The following is a 20,817-nucleotide window of genomic DNA, read 5'->3' on the forward strand; positions in this document are numbered from 1 at the left end:
TGATATAAGAATTGGACTTGAGTCAATTATAGAATTTTTACACACATTCACTAGTCTCCTTGGAAAAATACGACTTGGGACTCCTTACTACACGAATTTTCGTTAAGTTTAATGAGTTTCAATTTTTATTAATTTGATGTGCCACGTGACATGTAATATGGTCAACACCAGTTAGCAGAGTAGATACCAGCGAGAATATCGCAGACCCACTCACAAAGGCCTTACCTCTACAGAAACATGAGACCTATGTGAGAAGAGGACTAAGAGTCTATAGTGTTTGGCAATAGTGCAAGTGGGAGATTGTTAGTATGTGCACTTATGTGCCAAGACACTCCTTATGTATTTTGTGGATAATTATTTAATAAAGGTAAGAATTTATCATTAATTATTTACTTTTATGTACGTATAAGATTAATAATAAAGCTCCACAGATTAATGAGTATATTAATATGAAAATTGTCCTTGATCGAATAGATATCTAGATGAGACATGGATATCTAGATCAACGCTAGTATGACTAGGTCGAGATAGACTGAGGGATGAATATCCAAGTTGTACTTGGGGGTGCCTTGAGTTTAGAGGTACACTGGACACGACCCGCTCAAGAGGAGACCACATATTAAGTATCTTGGTTATTTCTCTTATGAACGAGTGTAACTGATCTTTTGACTTCAAACCTTCATTTATTCTATGTGTGGAGTTATGTGCTTTGACGCCGTTAAAAGCAATCTTTATCTCGGATTATGATTAATACGGTAGTTGGGTGTATGACAAAGCGTAGAGAGAATAGTGTTGAGTCGATAGAGGATTTATCACTCTCTTGGATTAGTAGTTAACATCCTGGCTACTTGATAGAGATATTAGTGACTCAAAATCTATGGTCATGGGAGGAATGATTTATCATTCAAGAGGAGTCTATTATATCTTGAAATTCAAGTAAAACAATTAATTTGGTAATGATGCATAATGTACCGAATTAATTGGGATGTAGGCTTAGATGAAGAGATTGAATTATACAGTAATCGGTTCATGGTGGTTTGCAGTTTATGACTGATATTAATTTTATCACGTTGGTGGCTAAAAATTATTGCTAGACGATTACCTTAGTCTGTGTATGGATTTACACTACCTTCGTGTATAATGTTGGTGCGGGAAGCATCCGACGATCGAACTCAAGTTTTGATAATGGCAAAGGGATTCAAAGTTAAGTTTAATTGTTATATAATGTGTGTGATTGAGTGTTTTAGAAAAGTCCTAGCTGCGATTAGGTAAGTGAAAAATCCTAGGGGGTGGTAACCCTAGGTCATAGAGGGTGATAATCCTATGCGGAAAGTTTTGGCGAGTCGAAGCTTCGGCCAAAAATCCTAGGGGGCGGTAACCATAGGTTGAAATCCTGGTGTCGTGAACCGGGTAGAAGTTTGGACGGGTCATGGATCGGACGTCCGGCATGAAGACCGGAAGCATCGGACGCTGAGCAACAGTCCAGTTGATCTGGAGGATCGTATTGACAACAGGTAACTCTCCTGAGAGGAGTAGGTGAGGGTGCGTTCCCCCGAAGAGGGAACAGTAGGCGTCGGTTCGACCTAGGGTTTCCAGTTGGAAATCCAAAATCAGAATTGGATAGTCCAGCGACTGTCAAATATTTGAAATTATGTATTTATATATGTATTAACTTTGTCTTGCAGGATATGTGTGTATTTTGTAGACTAACACATTTTGCAATGACAAAAGAGTACACTTGGCCTCGGATGAACAGTGGCCTCGGACACTGTTCATCCGAGGCGCCTCCATGGAGCTTGGAGGCGCCTCGGGTGCAAGTTAGAAGGAGTCTGCGAAGCAGACTTGGAGGCGCCTCAGACAGAGATGGAGGCACCTTGGACCAAGGCTTGGAGGCGCCTCCAAGTGGATCAGAGAAGAATTCTTCAGCGTCGATCCACGCATCTAACTCAGGGTATTGGAGGTGCCTTGGATAGTGTTGGAGGCACCTCCAGCACTGTATAAAAGAGGGATTCGAGCAGCAGCCAAGAACAACAATTCTAAAGCGAACCATCTCCAACGTGCTGCTAACGAAAGCTTCCGATCAAGCTGCGACAAGTTCCCGACAACCCGGCGCTCCGTTTTCTATAATTTAGTTGTCGGTATTACTTTAAAGTTCTTGTGTACTCATTCTATACTTGTACTAAATTTTACGAGATTATAGTTGTTGCCCAACATAAACACTCAACGAGCGTGGGCCTTGGAGTAGGAGTCGCCACAGGCTCCGAACCAAGTAAATCACTTGTGTTCGCTTGTTGATTGTTTTATTTCAGCTGCGTTTATTACTCGAGTTTTACGATTATGAAACGAGTGAAAGTCACGAGCGCTATTCACCCCCCCCCCCCCTCTAGCATTTTCGAACCAACAATTGGTATCAGAGCGGGGTAGCTTCGATTTGGTGCAACCACCAGTCAAGCAAATTTTTCGTGGTGTTTTTAAATTTTCGGAGTCGATCGGAATTAGTATAATTGCTATATTCCGATCTAGTTTTTTTATTCGAATCGATTTTTGCTCGAAGTTGGTGCAACACCACTTGAGTTCGTTCTTTTTCTATTTTATACCGCACTGCTAATCCAGGACCAAGTCCTGGGACATTTTTTTATTTTTTCTTCGTGTTAAATTTTAATGGCTTTCTAAGAAGGTCCTAGCACTGCTCGACCCCCGCTCTTCTCTAGAGATGATTTCGGATTTTGGAAGAACCGGATGGAATACCACCTCAAGAAACAAGTTGAGATGTGGATTATTATCCAGACCGGTCTCGAGCTTCCACGCGATGGCACCGGAGAACTGGTTTCCTGCATCAACTGGGACACCAGCATCATGAAAAAGATGGAAGCTGATGTCAAAGCAACTTGCATGCTACAATGCGGTTTGACAAAAGAAAAACTAAACAGAGTCGAACCATTCTCAAGTGCGAAAGAGCTATGGAACAAACTAATTGAGCTACAAGAGGGCATCTCCGATGCTAAAGTAAATAAGCGCGATTTAATTTTAAATAAATTATACAATATTAAAATGCAGGAAGCTGAGACGATCAATGTAACAGCCCGCCTTCTACTGACTAGACTGTAAGGTCGGGGATTACATTATGCTAAACTATTCGTGGGCTATCACTGAATAGTAAGGTGCGGAAAAGTTGAACTAATTAAAACTCTCTGCTATTTGCTATAAAATCTGGATTTTATATTCAGAATACACTTCTGAAGTTGTACATATACTAAAGAAGGGAACCTAAACTTTCTATTTGATCAAAAAGCTGAAATTAGACACTTCTAGCTGAAATCAGACTTTCCAATCGATCGGCTAATCGATTGGAGTTGTTTGATTGATCCACTGATCGATTCAACGTGCTACTGTGCACGGAGGTAAATTCGGGATCGATCATCTGATCGATCCAGTCTGGTCAATCGATCCGATAATCAATTCGGCAGCTCTCTGTACACGGAAGTCGCGTTTCAATCGATCGGCTGATCGATCGAGGGCTTCTCAATCGATCAGCTGATCAACTCAGCTGCTCTCTGTTTGCGGGGAATTATCTCCCAATCGATTGGCTGATCGATTGAGAACTCCTCAATCGATCGACTGATCGATTGGGTTTCTGATTTCACTGAAATCCCTCACAAACTCACTCAGGACCTCCAGAATTCAACTAAAGCATGAACAATTTTACTAGTCAAGTTATTACTTATACCTTACTAACTAATATCAAGACAATTAGCAGTCTAAGCATGGCATAATACATAGTTTCACAAATCATGATACTTAGCATCCTAAAAGTGCAGAAAAGCAACAACATAAGGAAGTACTAAGTTTTTAAATTTGCTAGTTTCCCAAAAATCTTTATTCCAAGTTCCTTCTCACACACATCTTGTCGCATTGCCCTCCAGCCTCCGCTAATCCATCTTCCCTTTACCGTTATCTGCAGTATAAGGAAAATGAAACTATAAGCTTGGGAGCTTATTAAGAACCATCTACCTCACAAAAACATGCATTCGAAGAAATCATGCTTTCAAGGATGCTATTTGAAGTACATGCTGATGATCATGGTGAAAATGCTAAAACATGGCATATTGACATACAAGTCATGGCAATCAAGGACTGAACAGAAAGCTATTTGTTATATCAATAAGAAAACTAAACTGAAGCTGAGTTGTATCCACATATCTGTTTTGTGAAGTTTGAAAATTATTTTCATAATAGGTCAAAATAATAATCATACTACTGATGGACTCGGCAACTGTACTTGCTATACGCGCATCCCTAACTAGACCCGAGGTAGCTAATCCCGAATCTAGTAGGGTTTACTAGGTTATCTAAACCTAGGGACGACTATGGGAGTCCAATCCAAGGACAACTAAGAGTCCAGTACAGTGTCACTGATAAAGTAAAATACTAATTCATAAGCTAATTTATCTTATCTTGCTCTTACTAGGTTATCTGAACCTAGAGCTAGGTTATCTGAACCTAGAGGCAACTATGGGAGCCCACCCATTGGACCGTAGTCTCATACAAACTGAAGCAAGACTAAGTATGCTATTTAAAATGCTTCTATGGCATTTAACTGAGCTATTAAAATGCCCATTGTGGCATATAACTGTACTAGTCATTTTATCGAGTACTTGGTGTGCTCTAATTCTGCATATGACTGAACTAAGAATGTAGAAACATACGATTAGCTACTTATACTGCAGGTGAGGGGTTACTTACATCCTGCGCTAAGTTTTCTTACAATCCGATCGCTAGGTTTCCGGAGAAGAAGATCTCTTCGGTGATCCTCTTACGTCTAAGCGTTCTTCTCGCGGAGAGGAGCGTCCTCATATTGGAGACGTCGTCGGAAGGTGCTCCTACGACCCTAGGGATGGAACCCTAAGTCCCTTGGGGCTTGTGCGTCGAGAAGGTGAGGAGGAGAGAGGGCGACGTGTGAGGGTGAAAGTGAGGGAAAGTTGTCGATCAACATACTAAATCCCCACTTAAATTCCCTATTTATATTAAGTGATTAATTCGACCCAACTAAATCATAAATATAATTCCTCTCTTCTTCTTTCAGCACACCCCTGCTGGGGCTCCTTGGTTACTAGAGTCACCCTATAAGTCATAGAGTCGATAGGTTGCGGGTTCAATTCCCGCTTAGGCTGTTTTACGTTTGTATTTAATTTTGCTACTTCTGCTACTCCAAAAATTCTATAAAAATATTCTAAAATTTTAAAAAAAATAATAGAATATTTCTAAAATTTATTTTGAGAATTTTCAAGTGTTACAATCCCCCATACCTTATAAAAAGTTCATCCTCGAACTTAGAATAACTCTGGGTACTTCTGTCTAATACTAGCTTCTGTCTCCCAAGTTGCCTCTTCTGTTGTGTGATTTTGCCAAATGACTTTTACTAATGGTATCCCCTTGTTCCGCAATTTCCTAACTGCTCGGTCTACTATCTGAATAGGCTGACTGTCATAGCTGAGGTCTTCGCGGACTTGTACCGACTGAGGCTCAATCACTTGGGTGGCATCTGGGATATGCTTCTTCAGCATAGAGACATGAAATACGTTATGGATAACTGACATCTCCTGGCGTAGTTCTAGCTCATAAGCTACCTTGCCAACTCTTCTAGTGATAAGGTATGGTCCCACATATTTGGGACTTAATTTGCCCTTCTTCCCAAAACGCATTACTCCCTTCACGGGAGCCACTCGGAGATATACCGTATCCCCAACTAAAAATTCTAAGGGTCGGCGCCGTGTATCAGCATAGCTTTTCTGGTGGCTCTGAGCTGTCTCTATCCTCTGACGGATCTGCTGTATAGCTTTCGTGGTATCTGCTACTAGATCTGTCTGAAGTTCTAGTTCTTTCTGTTCACCACTTTCATACCAGCAGATTGGAGATCTACACTTCCGCCCGTAAAGAGCCTCGTAGGGTGTCATACCGATAGTGGCCTGATAGCTATTGTTGTATGTAAATTCTGCTAAGCACAGATATTTGCACCAACTTCCCTTGAAGTCTAGGGCACATGCTCGGAGCATATCCTCGAGTACCTAATTTACTCGCTCCATCTGACCATCTGTCTGAGGATGGAAAGCTGTGTTCAACTTTAACCTGGTGCCCAATGTTGACTGTACACACTCCCAGAAGTGTGTGACGTGAATCTACTGTCTCTGTTTGATATAATGGTCTGTGGGACTCTATGCAGTCTGACAATCTCCTTAAGATACAACTGAGCCAGCTGTTCCATGGAGTAGGATATCCTGATAGCTAAGAAGTGGGTTGATTTAGTCAATCTGTCGACTATTACCTAGATGGTATCAAAACCATTCGTGGTTCTGGGTAATCCCACTATGAAATCCATGAAAATATCTTTCCACTTCCATTCTGAAATCTGAATAGGCTGCAGAACTCCTCCTAGTCTCTGGTGTTCTACCTTGACCCTCTGACAGGTCAGACAGATACTGACATATCTAGCGATGTCCCTTTTCATCCCAGGCCACCAAAAACGTCTCTTTAGGTCTTGGTACATCTTGGTGGAACCAGGATGCATCGCATAAGGAGTCCTGTGGGCCTCGTCTAGGATCTTCCTCCGTAATTCCTCCTGATCTGGAACGCATAGTCTGTCACCAAAATACAATACCCCACTAGCGGATACTTTGAATTCTCTACTTTCTGATTCTGCTAACCCTTGCTTGATTTTCTGAATTTCAGGGTCCTGACCCTGAGCTGTCTGGATGTCACCAAGCAGGGTAGATGTTAAAGTCATAGTAGAGAGCTGCCCAACTATAACTTCGAGATCGAAATTTGTAATCTCCTTTTGTAGGGGCGGTGACATGGCTGCTATGGATAGTAAGGTGGCACTGGACTTCCTGCTAAGTGCGTCTGCCACCTTGTTGGCTTTTCCTAGGTGGTAACGATGTCTATATCATAGTCTTTGACCAGCTCGAGCCACCTGCGCTGTCGCATATTCAGATCCTTCTAGGTGAAGAAGTACTTCAGACTCTGATGATCTGTATATGCTCTACAATGAGCTCCATACAAGTAGTGTCTCCAAATTTTGAGGGTGAAGACAACTGTTGCAAGCTCAAGGTCATGAGTAGGGTAGTTCCTCTCATAGTACTTGAGTTATCTGGAGGCGTAGGCGATTACCTTGCCATTTTGCATCAGTACTGCTCCTAGTTCCAATTTAGAGGCATCGCTGTAAATATCAAAGCTGTCTATGTTTTCTGATAGAGTCAGAATGGGAGCACTAATCAATCTTCTTTTTAGCTCGATGAAACTGTTCTCACAGGCCTCTGTCCATTGAAATTTTCTGTTCTTCCTGGTGAGAGCTGTCAGTGGGGAGGATATCCTGGAGAAATCCTCTACAAATTTTCTGTAGTAGCTTGCTAGTCCCAGAAAACTTCTGATTTCACTGGCGTTCTTAGATCTTTTCCAGTTACTCACAGCCTCTATCTTACTGGGGTCTACCATAACACCATCCTTGGAGATGATGTGACCTAGAAAGGATACCTGATCAAGCCAGAATTCACATTTCGTGAACTTGGCGTACAGCTGGTTCTGCTGAAGGGTCTGCAGTACTATCTTCAGGTGTTCTACGTGTTCTTCCTGAGTTCTGGAATAGATAAGAATGTCGTCGATGAACATGATAACAAACTTATCTAAGTATTCTATGAATATTCTGTTCATGAGGTCCATGAAAGTAGCTGGAGCATTCGTCATGCCAAAGGGCATGACTACGAATTCATAATGTCCGTATCTGGTCCTGAAAGCCGTCTTGGGTATGTCACCTTATTTAACTTTCACCTGGTGATATCCCGATCTGAGGTCTATTTTAGAGAACACTGCTGTTCCCTTTAGCTGATCAAACAGGTCATCTATCCTGGGAAGAGGATACATGTTCTTAATCGTGACTTGGTTTAGTGTCCGGTAGTCTATACACAAGCGCATGCTCCCATCATTTTTCTTTACGAACAATACAGGAGCTCCCCATGGTGAGTGACTAGGGTGTACGAAACCCTTGTCAAGCAGCTCCTATAGTTTCTCCTGAAGTTCCTTCAGTTCTGCTGGAGCCATGCGGTAGGGTGCTTTGGAGATGGGATTCGTACCGGGGATGAGTTCTATCTCAAATTCAATCTCTCTGTCTGGTGTTAGGCCCGGTAACTCCTCAGGGAAGACTGCTAGGTAGTCACATACAACTCAGACCTCTTCTAGCTTTTGGTCCTTGTTCTGACTGGTACTGACTACATGGGCTAAGAATCATGTACATTCTGAATCCAGTAGTTTCTGTGCTTTCAGAGCTGAGAAAAACTTCTTGGCATTTCTCTTTGGTTCTCCGATGTACCCAAATTGCACTCCTACTTCGGGTTGGAATACAACTTTCTGTTTACGGCACTCTATGGAGGCACCGTACTTGATCAGAAAGTCCATTCCTAAGATGACATCGTAGTCAGTCATATCTAGCACTATCAGATCACCAAAAAGCTCTCTTTCTGCTATAATGACTGGCACTGCTCGGAGCCAGTGCGTGGATGCCATAATTTCTCCTGAAGGTAGTGTTGTCAAAAACTGACCACTGAGTACCTCTGGAGATATTGCTAACTTTTTGGCGAATGTCCTGGATATATAAGAATGGGTTGCCCCAGTATCGAATAAGACAGTTGCACTTTGCTGTCAAATACTGATATGACCTATAACAACTGTCGAGGCATTCACAACTTCCTCTCTGGTGAGTGAGTAGATCCTCGCATTCATTGTGGCTGAGGGGGCTTCTAGTCTGCCTTGGCTGATGTGTGGATCATCTAAAGCAGCCTGCATCTGGTGCAACTGGGTTGGTTTGTCTCCGTACTGAATCAGCTGCGGTGGGGGAAAACTGGTCTTGTTCGGGCACTGCTTAGCCATATGCCCTTCCTGGTCACATTCGAAGCAACCTCGTGTGCCCTTGCGACACACTCCGGGGTGGAATTTCCCACAAGTAGAACACTTGGGATAGCTAGGTTGTTTACTAGCTGGTCCTCCTTTTGGGTAACTCCCTGATTTACGTTTGTTGCTGGAGTTCCCTTTCCAGTTAGAGTTGTGGCCCTGGTGTTTCTGAGTACCTGAGCCTCCTTGGCCTTTGGACTCTGAGAAGGCTTGCTTCTGCTGCTTGATGTTGTTTTGGTAATGCTCGGTGATCAGAGCACTACTTATCAGTTCTTCTGTGGTTTGCTGCCTACGGATGCTGCTGGCCACATTCAGTGCTATTTCCGGCCTTAGCATTTTGAGCATCAACCGGACTCGTTCTCTTTCAGTGCTGACTAGTTCAGGGCATAGACGAGCCAGTCTGTTGAATTTCTTCACGGCCTCCTCAACTGAAAGGTTGCCCTGACGAAATTACGTGAACTCGTCATAGTGGCGGTTTGTGACCCGCATGTGAAAGAACTCCTCAAAGAATTCTCTCTCGAAGTCGGCCCATGTCATCTGGTTCACTGGGCGCTTCACCTTAATCCTCTCCCATCACATACGTGTGTCTCCTGCCAGGTAGAAGGAGGCGCATTTCACCTTTTTATACTCTGGCCAGTCCAGAAGCTCCATCGTACTCTCCAGTGTTTTGAACCATGCTTGGGCATCCCATGGTTCACTGGTGCCTGAGAAGTTCTCTGGTTTGATTTTCTACCACTGGATCAGATAGGCTTCTCTCCTTGCCCCTGCTGCTGGGGCTACAGGTGCTATAGGTTGGACTGGTGGAACCTCTATAACTACTGGGGTTGCCTTGTTAGATTCCGGGGTGGCAATGGGAGCGTTATGTTGATTAGCCCTTAAGGTGGTTATCTCCTGTTGCTGTTCAGCTAGTTGCTTCTGTAATTGAGTCACTACCTCTGTAAGGTCTGGGGGAGGCACTGAGCTGTCTGCCTCATGCTGGGGCTCAGTAGCTGGTGCTCTTCTAGCTGGGCGTCCTCGTGCCATTTTCTAGGGAAAAAGAGGGCATACATAACTAATACAATTATGTTTACATAACTACTATTATCTTGTTAGATGCTATCATATATAAACATGCTTTAGTTATCTATAAACATAAAAGCAAGAAACATAAATAAAGTGAGAGATATTCTTACTTGGAAGTTGCAGGTTCAATGCTGATGTGTGTGTGGAGGAAAGTATGGAACTCGCTCTGATACCACTCTGTAACGGCCCGCCTTCTACTGACTAGGCTGTAAGGTCGGGGGTTACATTACACTAAACTATTCGTGGGCTATCACTGAATAGTAAGGTGCGGAAAAGCAGAACTAATTAAAACTCCCTGCTATTTGCTATAAAATCTGGATTTTATATTCATAATACACTTCTGAAGTTGTACATATGCTAAAGAAGGAAACCTAAACTTTCTATTTGATCAAAAAGCTGAAATCAGACACTTCTAGCTGAAATCAGACTTTCCAATCGATCGGTTGATCGATTGGAGTTGTTTGATCGATCCACTGATCGATTCAACGTGCTACTGTGCACGGAGGTAAATTCGGAATCAATCATCTGATCGATCCAGTCTGGTCAATCGATCCAATAATCGATTCGGCAGCTCTCTGTACGCGGAAGTCGCATTTCAATCGATCGGTTGATCGATCGAGGATTTCTCAATCGATTAGCTGATCGACTCAGCTACTCTCTGTTCGCGGGGAATTACCTCCCAATCGATCAGCTGATCGATTGGGTTTCTGATTTCACTGAAATCCCTCACGAATTCATTCAGAACCTCTAGAATTCAACTAAAGCATGAACAATTTTACTAGTCATGTTATTACTCATACCTTACTAACTAATATCAAGACAATTAGCAGTCTAAGCATGGCATAATACATAGTTTCACAAATCATGATACTTAGCATCCTAAAAGTGCAGAAAAGCAACAACATAAGGAAGTACTAAGTTTTTAAATTTGCTAGCTTCCCAAAAATCTTTATTCCAGGTTCCTTCTCACACACATCTTGTCGCATTGCCCTCCAGCCTCCGCTAATCCATCTTCCCTTTACCTTTATCTACAGTATAAGGAAAATGAAACTATAAGCTTGGGAACTTAGTAAGAACCATCTACCTCACAAAAATATGCATTCAAAGAAATCATGCTTTCAAGGATGTTATTTGAAGTACATGCTGATGATCATGCTGAAAATGCTAAAACATGGCATATTGACATACAAGTCATGGCAATCAAGGACTGAACAGAAAGCTATTTGTTATATCAATAAGAAAACTAAACTGAAGCTGAGCTGTATCCACATATCTGTTTTGTGAAGTTTGAAAACTATTTTCATAATAGGTCAAAATAATAATCATGCTGCTGATGGACCCGGCAACTGTACTTGTTATGCGCGCATCCCTAACTAGACCCGAGGTAGCTAGTTCCAGGTTATCTAAACCTAGGGACGACTATGGGAGTCCAACTCAAGGACAACTAAGAGTCCAGTACAGTGCCATTGATAAAGTAAAATACTGATTCATAAGTTAATTTATCTTATCTTGCTCTTACTATGTTATCTGAACATAGAGCTAGGTTATCTGAACCTAGAGACGACTATGGGAGCCCACCCATTGGACCGTAGTCCCATACAAACTGAAGCAAGACTAAGTATGCTATTTAAAATGCTTCTATGGCATTTAACTGAGCTATTAAAATGCCCATTGTGGCATATAACTGTACTAGTCATTTTATCGAGCACTTGGTGTGCTCTAATTCTGCATATGGCTGAACTAAGAATGTAGAAACATACGATTAGCTACTTATACTGCAGGTGAGGGGTTACTTACATCCTGCACTAAGTTTTCTTACAATCCGATCGCTAGGTTTCCGGAGAAGAAGATCTCCTCGGCGATCCTCTTACGTCTAAGAGTTCTTCTCGCGGAGAGGAGCGTCCTCGTATTGGAGACGTCGCCGGAAGGTGCTCCTACGACCCTAGGGATGGAACCCTAAGTCCCTTGGGGCTTGTGCGTCGAGAAGGTGAGGAGGAGAGAGGGCGGCATGTGAGGGTGAAGGTGAGGGAAAGTTGTCGATCAACATACTAAATCCCCACTTAAATTCCCTATTTATATTAAGTGATTAATTTGACCCAACTCAATCATAAATATAATTCCTCTCCTCTTCTTTCAGCACACCCCTGCTAGGGCCCCTTGGTTACTAGAGTCACCCTATAAGTCATAGAGTACATAGATTGCGGGTTCAATTCCCGCTTAGGTTGTTTTACGTTTATATTTAATTTTGCTACTTCTGCTACTCCAAAAATTCTATAAAAATATTCTAAAATTCCAGAAAAATAATAGAATAATCCTTTAAAGAGCTCAATTTTTCAAAAGGCAATTATTTTCAAAAGCTTAACTAACTAGTACTGTATAAATTTTAACTAAGTATCTTTTCAAAAATTGCTTTTCAAAAATTTAACTAAGTGTTTTGATATCACAAAATTAGCTAAGTTATTTTTCAAAGTCAAAATAATTTTATCTTAGATGAAAGTATATCTCAAACTTAGATTTTAAAAGAAAAAGTTATGTTTCCAAATATATGACGAATTTTCTTCTCTAACTTAGCTAAAGGTTTACAAGAAAGTTAATTTTAAAAGCTAAGTGTTTACTTCTATACTCATTTTTCTCTCTTATTTATTTTGATATATGGCAAAGGAGGAGAGTACAAAGAAATTCAAAAGAAATTTTTTTAAGGGAGAGCTTCTATTAAGAGGGAGTTTTAATGTGCTTATGTTTTATTTATGCTTGTGCTCATTTATGTTTATCTTTATTGCATTTTTTACTTAACTTTGAATTTCGGTTGTCATAATCAAAAAGGGGGAGATTGTTGGTGCGGGAAGCATCCGACGATCGAACTCAAGTTTTGATAATGGCAAAGAGATTCAAAGTTAAGTTTAATTGTTACCTATGTGTATGATTGAGTGTTTCAGGAAAGTCCTAGCTGCGGTTAGGCAAGTGGAAAACCCTAGGGGGTGGTAACCCTAGGTCATAGGGGGTGGTAACCCTAGGTCATAGGGGGGTGTTAACCCTATGCGGAAAGTCTTGGCGGGTCGAAGCTTCGGGCAAAAATCCTAGGGGGCGGTAACCCTAGGTTGAAATCCTGGTGTCGCGAACCGGGTAGAAGTTTAGACGGGTCGTGGACCGGACGTCTAGCATGAAGACCGAAAGCATCGGACGCTGAGCAAAAGTCTAGTCGATCTAGAGGATCATATTAGCAACAGGTAACTCTCCTGAGAGGAGTAGGTGAGGACGCGTTCCCCGAAAGAGGGAACAGTAGGCGTCGGTTCGACCTAGAGTTTCCGGTTGGAAATTCGAAATCAGAACCGGACAGTCCGACGACAGCCAAATATTTGTAATTATGTATTTATATGTGTACTAACTTTGTCTTGCAGGGTATGTGTGTATTTTGTAGACTAACACATTTTGCAAGGACAAAAGAGTGCACTTGGCCTCGGATGAACAGTGTCTGAGGCGCCTCCATGGAGCTTGAAGGCGCCTTGGGTGCAAGCCAGAAGGAGTCTGTGAAGCAGACTTGGAGGCGCCTCAGACAGAGCTGGAGGCGCCTTGGACCAAGGCTTAGAGGCGCCTTGGACAGGCATGGAGGCGCCTCCAAGTGGATCAGAGAAGAATTCTTCAGCGCCAATCCACGCATCTAACTCGGGGTATTGGAGGCGCCTTGGATAGTGTTGGAGGCGCCTCCAGCACTGTATAAAAGAGGGATTCGAGCAGCAGCCAAGAACAATTCTAAAGCGAACCATCTCCAACATGCTGCTAACGAAAGCTTCTGATCAAGCTGCGACAAGTTCCCGACAACCCGACGCTCCGTTTTTTATAATTTAGTTGTCGGTATTACTTTAAAGTTCTTGTGTACTCATTCTATACTTGTACTGAATTTTACGAGATTATAGTTGTTGCCCAACGTAAACACTCAACGAGTGTGGGCCTTGAGTAGGAGTCGCCACAGGCTCCGAACCAAGTAAATCACTTGTGTTCGCTTGTTGATTGTTTTATTTCCACTGCGTTTATTGCTCGAGTTTTGCGATTTCGAAACAAGTGAAAGTCACGAGCGCTATTCACCCCCCCCCCCCTAGCATTTTCAATCCAACATATAAAACCTAGAGGGTCGCACGCATAGCACGTAGACATGAACAATGGTATCGGAAGCTAGTCGAGATCAAGATCAAATATGGATTTATTTGATACAAAGAAGATAGAATTCGAATAGTCATAATCATGATGATTAATGGAGAATTCGAAGAGTCAGCATAATGATAATTAATGAAGAATTTGAAGAGTCATCATAATGAAGGTTATAAATGAAGAATTTATGGAGCCTATAACTCTTCATCTTCCTAATTAATGAAGATAATAAATGATGAATTAATTGAGACTTTAACTCTTCGTATTCCTTGGAGGCTATAAGTAGTCATCCTCAGAAAGATTCAAGGGTAGAATTTGTGCTCTCCATTTCTACTTCGTCAACTTCTTCTTCGTCCGGAAGAGATCGGTAAAAAAGTTATTATATATTCTTCTAATTTTCTATCTCACCTATTCTAAGTTATCAAGCTTGTTTAGCTTATGAGTGAGCGTGAGACGGAGTCAACTTTATTTTAATTTTATCAATATTTAAAAATATTGAAATTAAAATTTAAAATATAAATTTGAATTCTCAATGAGTTTTTTTTTTGTTTTGAAAATTTAAGTTTGCGATTGTAGTATGATTTGAAAATTATAAATAATTAAGATTTTAGAAATCTAAGGATTGATAATTTAAAATCAAATAATTAAGATTTTTTATTTTTTTTCTATTATTAACATTTTGAAAATGAATTAAAAATTAAGTGAGATTTTGAAATTAATTATGATTTTAATTATAAAATTAATTAAGTGTGATTTTGAAAATAAATTAAAATTAATTATAAAATTAAGTGAGATTTTAAAATTAATTATGATTTTAAAATTAATTTTGTAAATAATGATTCATTAACATTTTGAAATTAAGATTAAATTATCTTAATTAAATTGATTAAGTATTTTAATCCTAGGTCCATCTCATCCTTTTCTATATTATTAATCAGGGAAGCTTAATAAGTTTGTGAAATGGTTAATTTTAATTGAATTAGACTCAGGTTTTAAAATAAGTTAATTAAATATTTATTTCGAAGATCTGTTTCCAAGATATGGCAAGGCACTAGACCTTCTTGAGTATAAGATCATCCATCACTTCTAGATAAAGTCTTTCAAAGAAATTGAATATTTAATTTCTTTATTTTAACTCCTAAGTCTAACTAGTCAAGTGTAAATCACACCTAGGTCCTTAATTATTCTAGTCTAAGCATGCATAGTTAAAAAGCAGTAAATCAAACATCAGACAATTCTATCTATTGATACAAATGGTTTTTCTATTTGCTCCCCCTGGATCATAACCTCGATAAAGTCTATCAAGGTAATGAACCTGATCCTTGGGGACCCAATATAGTCCAAGTCCAACTTGATTAACCAAATTTGACTTAGGGACCCATGCTTGGACTATGTTTCTATTTGATCTATTAACAAGTGATAAATATGACTTATATTTTCTTTTAACCTTGAATCCAAGTCTGGAACGGTTGTAAATGGCTCTTTGTTTTTCAAAAATCAGATTAAGATTCTTGGAACCCAACGTGAACCGTTCCAACGTGTCCTTAAGTTTTTTAACTTGAGTTTTCAAATTGAAATTTTCTTCCTCAAGTTGTTGGACTTGGGTTGAATTCCAAATTGAACTGTCTCAGTCAAAGGACTCGAGTTAGTCATTTTCTTAAGGGTTGTTACCTCCTTTTGAAGTGACTTGACCCGAACGTTGGATTTGGCCAATTTCTTTTGTAAATAAGAAACTAAATTTTCTAAATTATCTACATTAGTGCCAGAAAATAAAGAGCTTACAGTGGGGCTAGACCCTTCGAAAACGGATACAGATCCATGACTTTGCTCGGACTCGATTTCTGATTCGCTCTCGGTTTCTGAATCAGACTCGATTTTTGAATCGAACTCGGTTTCTAAATCGGACTCGATTTCGGCAACATGTGCTTATACTGGTAGAGCAAGGAAGTTTGTGTTGGAACCCCAAGGTGTTTTGATGTGATCAAACAAGTTAAGTTAGGTCATGTTTTGTTAACCGTTGTGTCTAAGTGTACAGGAGCTTAGGAACATAGGAAGTCGAACGGAAGACGCGGCTAGCGAGAAGGACGGCACGGGGAGAGAGCTGACGGGCTCGGTGCGTCCGAGGGACGAGGTGACCGCGGAAGAGTACACCGGTGGACGAGAAGAACGTGCGCGGCGTTCGAGGGACGAGAAACCGGGAAGGAAGACTGCTCGAGGAGAAGGCCGGAACTTGGGTTCGGGTGAGCCCTATTCCGGATGGCCGAGATCACCCAAGCTAGCGGAGCCGGAGCGAACAAGACCCGGACCGAGACGAGCTGAACCGGAGACGAAAAAGTCAACTTCTGTTGACTTTAAGGATCGGGGCGCCCGGAACCATTCCGGGCGCCCGGAGCAGCCCGGGGCGCTCGGAACCCTTCCGAGCGCCCGGAATGAAGATGTTAACCAGATCGATTCTAACGCGATCTGAACGTTGGGGGATAAAGTTTTATCCCCCAAGGCGCCCGGAACCCTTCGAGGCGCCCCCGACCAGTGCTATCAATATAGCACTGGTTTGCATAGATCTTTCAACCAACTTGTAATTCATTTTCTTTGTGCTTTCTATTCTTTTGTACTGTCAACGCTGTAAGAGGGTACTCCGCCCAGAGGAGAATCAGATAGTGCGTCATCTTTGCCTTGGATTAGCAATCCTCTGATTGCAAACCAAGTAAACCCTCTGTGTCTGAGTTTATTTCTAATTAGACTCTTTTGTTTATTATTACAAGTTATTTTAAATTAGTTGAATATCCGAAAAAAGTTTGTGGTTTATTTTTGTAGGGTAATTCACCCCTCTCCTCTTGTCGGCCTCCAAAGGGACCAACAGTTTGCTTGGTCTTCTTCATCAGATTCGGATTCGTCTGATGACTCAGACCATGTTGCCTTCAACACCTTCATTCTTCGTTGCTTCTGGTTTGGACAATCCGGCTTGTAGTGCCCCTTCCGATTACAGCCGTAGCAGGTAACTCCAGTCTTGACCTTCGAATTTGATTGAGTCGCCTTCTTCTTTTTGCACATTTTTCGTGCGAGTTTTACTAGTTTGGCAGTAATCTCATCGTCATCTTATGAGTCTGATTCGTCTTTGAACTCGGGTTTAATCTGATGTTTTTTTCTCACCTCCTTTCACTTGCTTGTACCTGCAACCAACGCAATATCTTTCTCGGTTTAATTAAAGACAAATTCTTAGAAACTTTGTAGACATCTACCATTGATGCCAACAATGTATTCCTTGGAAAAGCGTTGAGTGTGTACCTTATTACGTCTCGATTCTCCACTTTCTGTCCGATCGCGTGAAGTCCGTTTAGTAGATCTTGAATTCTCACGTGAAGTTGCCTAGCTGCCTCTCCTTCCTACATTTTGATATTATACAATTTATTAAAAAGTAAGACATGCTTACTTACCTTTATATCGGTCATGCCCTCGTGCAGCTCGATCAATTTCTCCCATAATTCTTTTGCGCTTGAGAATTTGACAACTCGGTTCAGCTCCTCCTTTGTAAGGTCACATTGAAGGATGCACGTTACTTTTGCGTTGGCTTCTACCTTCTTTATTATGCTAGGATCCCAGTCTTTCACATGATACGGATTTTCCTACACCGTCAAGTGGGAGCAAGATGCCGGTCTTGATGATCATCCATACCTCGAACTGAGTTTGGAAGTAGGACTCTATTCGGCCCTTCCAGTAGGTGAAGTCTTCCCCGGAGAAGAGCGGTGGTCGGGCTGTGTTATAGCCTTCTTGATGGGCCATTGAAATCTAGCACACAAAGAAAAACAAAAACTTGTTCCAAGACTTGGTCTTGGATTAGTTGTGTGGGATAAAAAAAATAAAACCCGAACTCGAGTGGTGTTGCACCAGCTTCGAGCAAAAACTTCGATTGCGAAAAAAACGGATCAGAAAGCGACAATTATACCGATTCTAATCGACTCCGAAAAATCAGAAAACTACCACGAAAAATATTGCTTGAATGGTGGTTGCACCAATTCAAAGCGACCAAGCTTTGATACCAATTGTTGGATCGAAAGCGCTAGAGAGGAGGGGGTGAATACCACTCGTGGCTTTCACTTTTCGTTTCAGAAAACTTAACGAGTAAATGCAGCGGATATAAGAACAAACAATGCAAACACCAAGATTTATTTGGTTCGGAGCTTTGGACGACTCCTACTCCAAGGTCCGCGATCGTTGATCGTTTTCGGTGGGCAATCACTATCAATTCGTAAATCTTTACAACTTTTGAAGTAAAATTCAAAGCAATAAAATATACCAACCACAAAAGAAAACAGTGAAGTTGAAGTGTTTAGTCGTCGGAGTTGAGTTGCGGGTTTGTCGGAACGTTCTTTAAGCAGCACACGGAAGATGGATTGTGTTTCAGATGATATCTTAAGCTGCTAGTCGAATCCTTCATATAAAGCTCATGGAGGGTGCCTCCAACACCATGGAGGGCACCCTCATCCTCACCAAATCCGCAACGTGGATGAGCTCTGACCACTTCGCAGCTTATCTGCCTGAGGGCGCCCTCAACCTCCATGTGGGCGCCCTCATGCCAAGGTCCAAGGTGCCCTCAAGCTCCATGAGGGGGCCCTCGTGCCAGTGTCTAGGGCACCCTCAAGCTCCATGAGGGTGCCCTCTGCTCAGCATCTTGGGCGCCCTCAAGCTCCATGAGGGCGCCCTCGCACTTTGTTGCGAGTGGATTTCTTCCTGCAAAATAGGTTAGTCCAGAATCCAAAAACATATCCTACAAAACAGAGTTAGCACAATTAAACATAATAAATATGATTATTTGATAGTACTGACTATCCGATTCTGACTTCTGATTCCCGACCGGAAACCCTAGGTCGAACTGACGCCTACTGTTCCCTCACCGGGGAATGCGTTCTCACTTACTCCACTCAGGAGAGTTTACCTGTTGCCAGTTGATCCTCCAGGCCAACTAAACTTTTGCTCAGCAGCCGAAGCTTCCGGTCTTCATGTTGGACGTCCGCTCCACGACCCGCCCAGACTTCCACCTGATTTGCGACATCAGGATTTCAACCTAGGGTTACCACCTCTTAAGATTTTATCCGAATCTCTCGACCTGCCAAGACTTTCTACCTAGAGTTACCATCTCCTAGAACCTAGGGTTACCGTCCCCTAAGGTTTTCCTTTCCCTAACCGCATTTAGGACTTTTCCTTACCTAGGGTTACCACCCCCTAGGGTTTTCCACATGTCTAACCACAACTAGGACTTTTGCCAAGTACACTTAGGACTTTCCTGCAAAACTCATTCAAACATATCAGATAACAAAACAACTTACTTTTGAACCCTTTGACATAATCAAAACACAAGTTCAATCGTCGGATGCTTCCCGCACCAACACTTATAACGCAAACTCTTGTATATTTATCATTATACCCAAGTTCTGAAGATGTAGTGGTCCTTACCGAAAGGTTACAATCGAACCTTGCAATATGTTCCTTTTAAAAAATAATATAGCATTAGCACAATAATTTAATAGATTTATTCATTAAATATTTGTTATAGTTTAATATTGACTGACAACATAACATAATCCTACTCTTTTATTCGGACTTCAGACGGACCATAATGACATAATTTATCATGGATAGAGTTCTTTATTTTATTTTTAATAACTAATTATAAAAAAAAATAAAGTGGATCAAAATTCATAATTTTTTAAATTGTTGAGTTTTCTAAATTAACAGTGATTTTTGAATAAAAATAATTAATAATTCTAAAGAAATTAGTTGACCAAATTATCTCGCTTATTCATTTTCCTGAGACTTACATATCCTACCATCTAAAAATCACTCAGTATGTGATTTAATTCTCTTCATCTCACTATGGAGTTAACGGCACTCAAGTGTGTGAAATCATCATTTTACTTCATTAATTCATTAAATTATCCATATTTTTATTTTTAATTTTAATTTTAAAACAAAGATAAAAAATATAAAAAAATTATAAATTATAAAAGAAGATTAATATAAGTAAAAAAATTATTTAAAAATTTATTATTATTATTATTATTTTATATTTTAAATAACTAATTACTAGAGAAAAAAAGGAAAAATAAAACTCAATTAATAAAAGGAATATATATATATATATATATATATAATAAAATATTAAAAAAAACACTTGGGAATTTTGATTAAAGCAAATCTAAAGGTTACAGAGAGGTTTAATCTAATAGGTTTTACCACTCCCCTAAGTCATGCACCAAAACACTTGACACATGACCTCTGTTAAAAACATTTAATTTTCTTTATTTTTGGTAAGTATCATCTAGAATTAAACATCTCTAACTTACCCTAGGATAATATCAATAGATTCCTAGCACTCTTTTATTTTGTCCATATTAAAATTTTAAAATTTTAAAAATATTTAAGTCATCAATAAATTTTGAAAACAACTTAATGTACCTAAATAATTAGATTCAATTCAAACTAAATCTAATAGATACCTATTGCTCATCTGACTCTCATCCTGCCTTCAAACTATTAGCTCAGGACCCTATTAGTCAGAATAAATAATAAATAAAAAAAATCAACCTTCTTTATTTTAATATAGATAGAATTATATCTAAACTTAGGCTTCTCTCATTCACTATAAGTTAATACTAATAGCTTCCTTGCACTCCC

Source organism: Zingiber officinale, chromosome 5B, assembly GCF_018446385.1.
Source record: "Zingiber officinale cultivar Zhangliang chromosome 5B, Zo_v1.1, whole genome shotgun sequence".
In the NCBI taxonomy this organism is placed as follows: domain Eukaryota; kingdom Viridiplantae; phylum Streptophyta; class Magnoliopsida; order Zingiberales; family Zingiberaceae; genus Zingiber; species Zingiber officinale.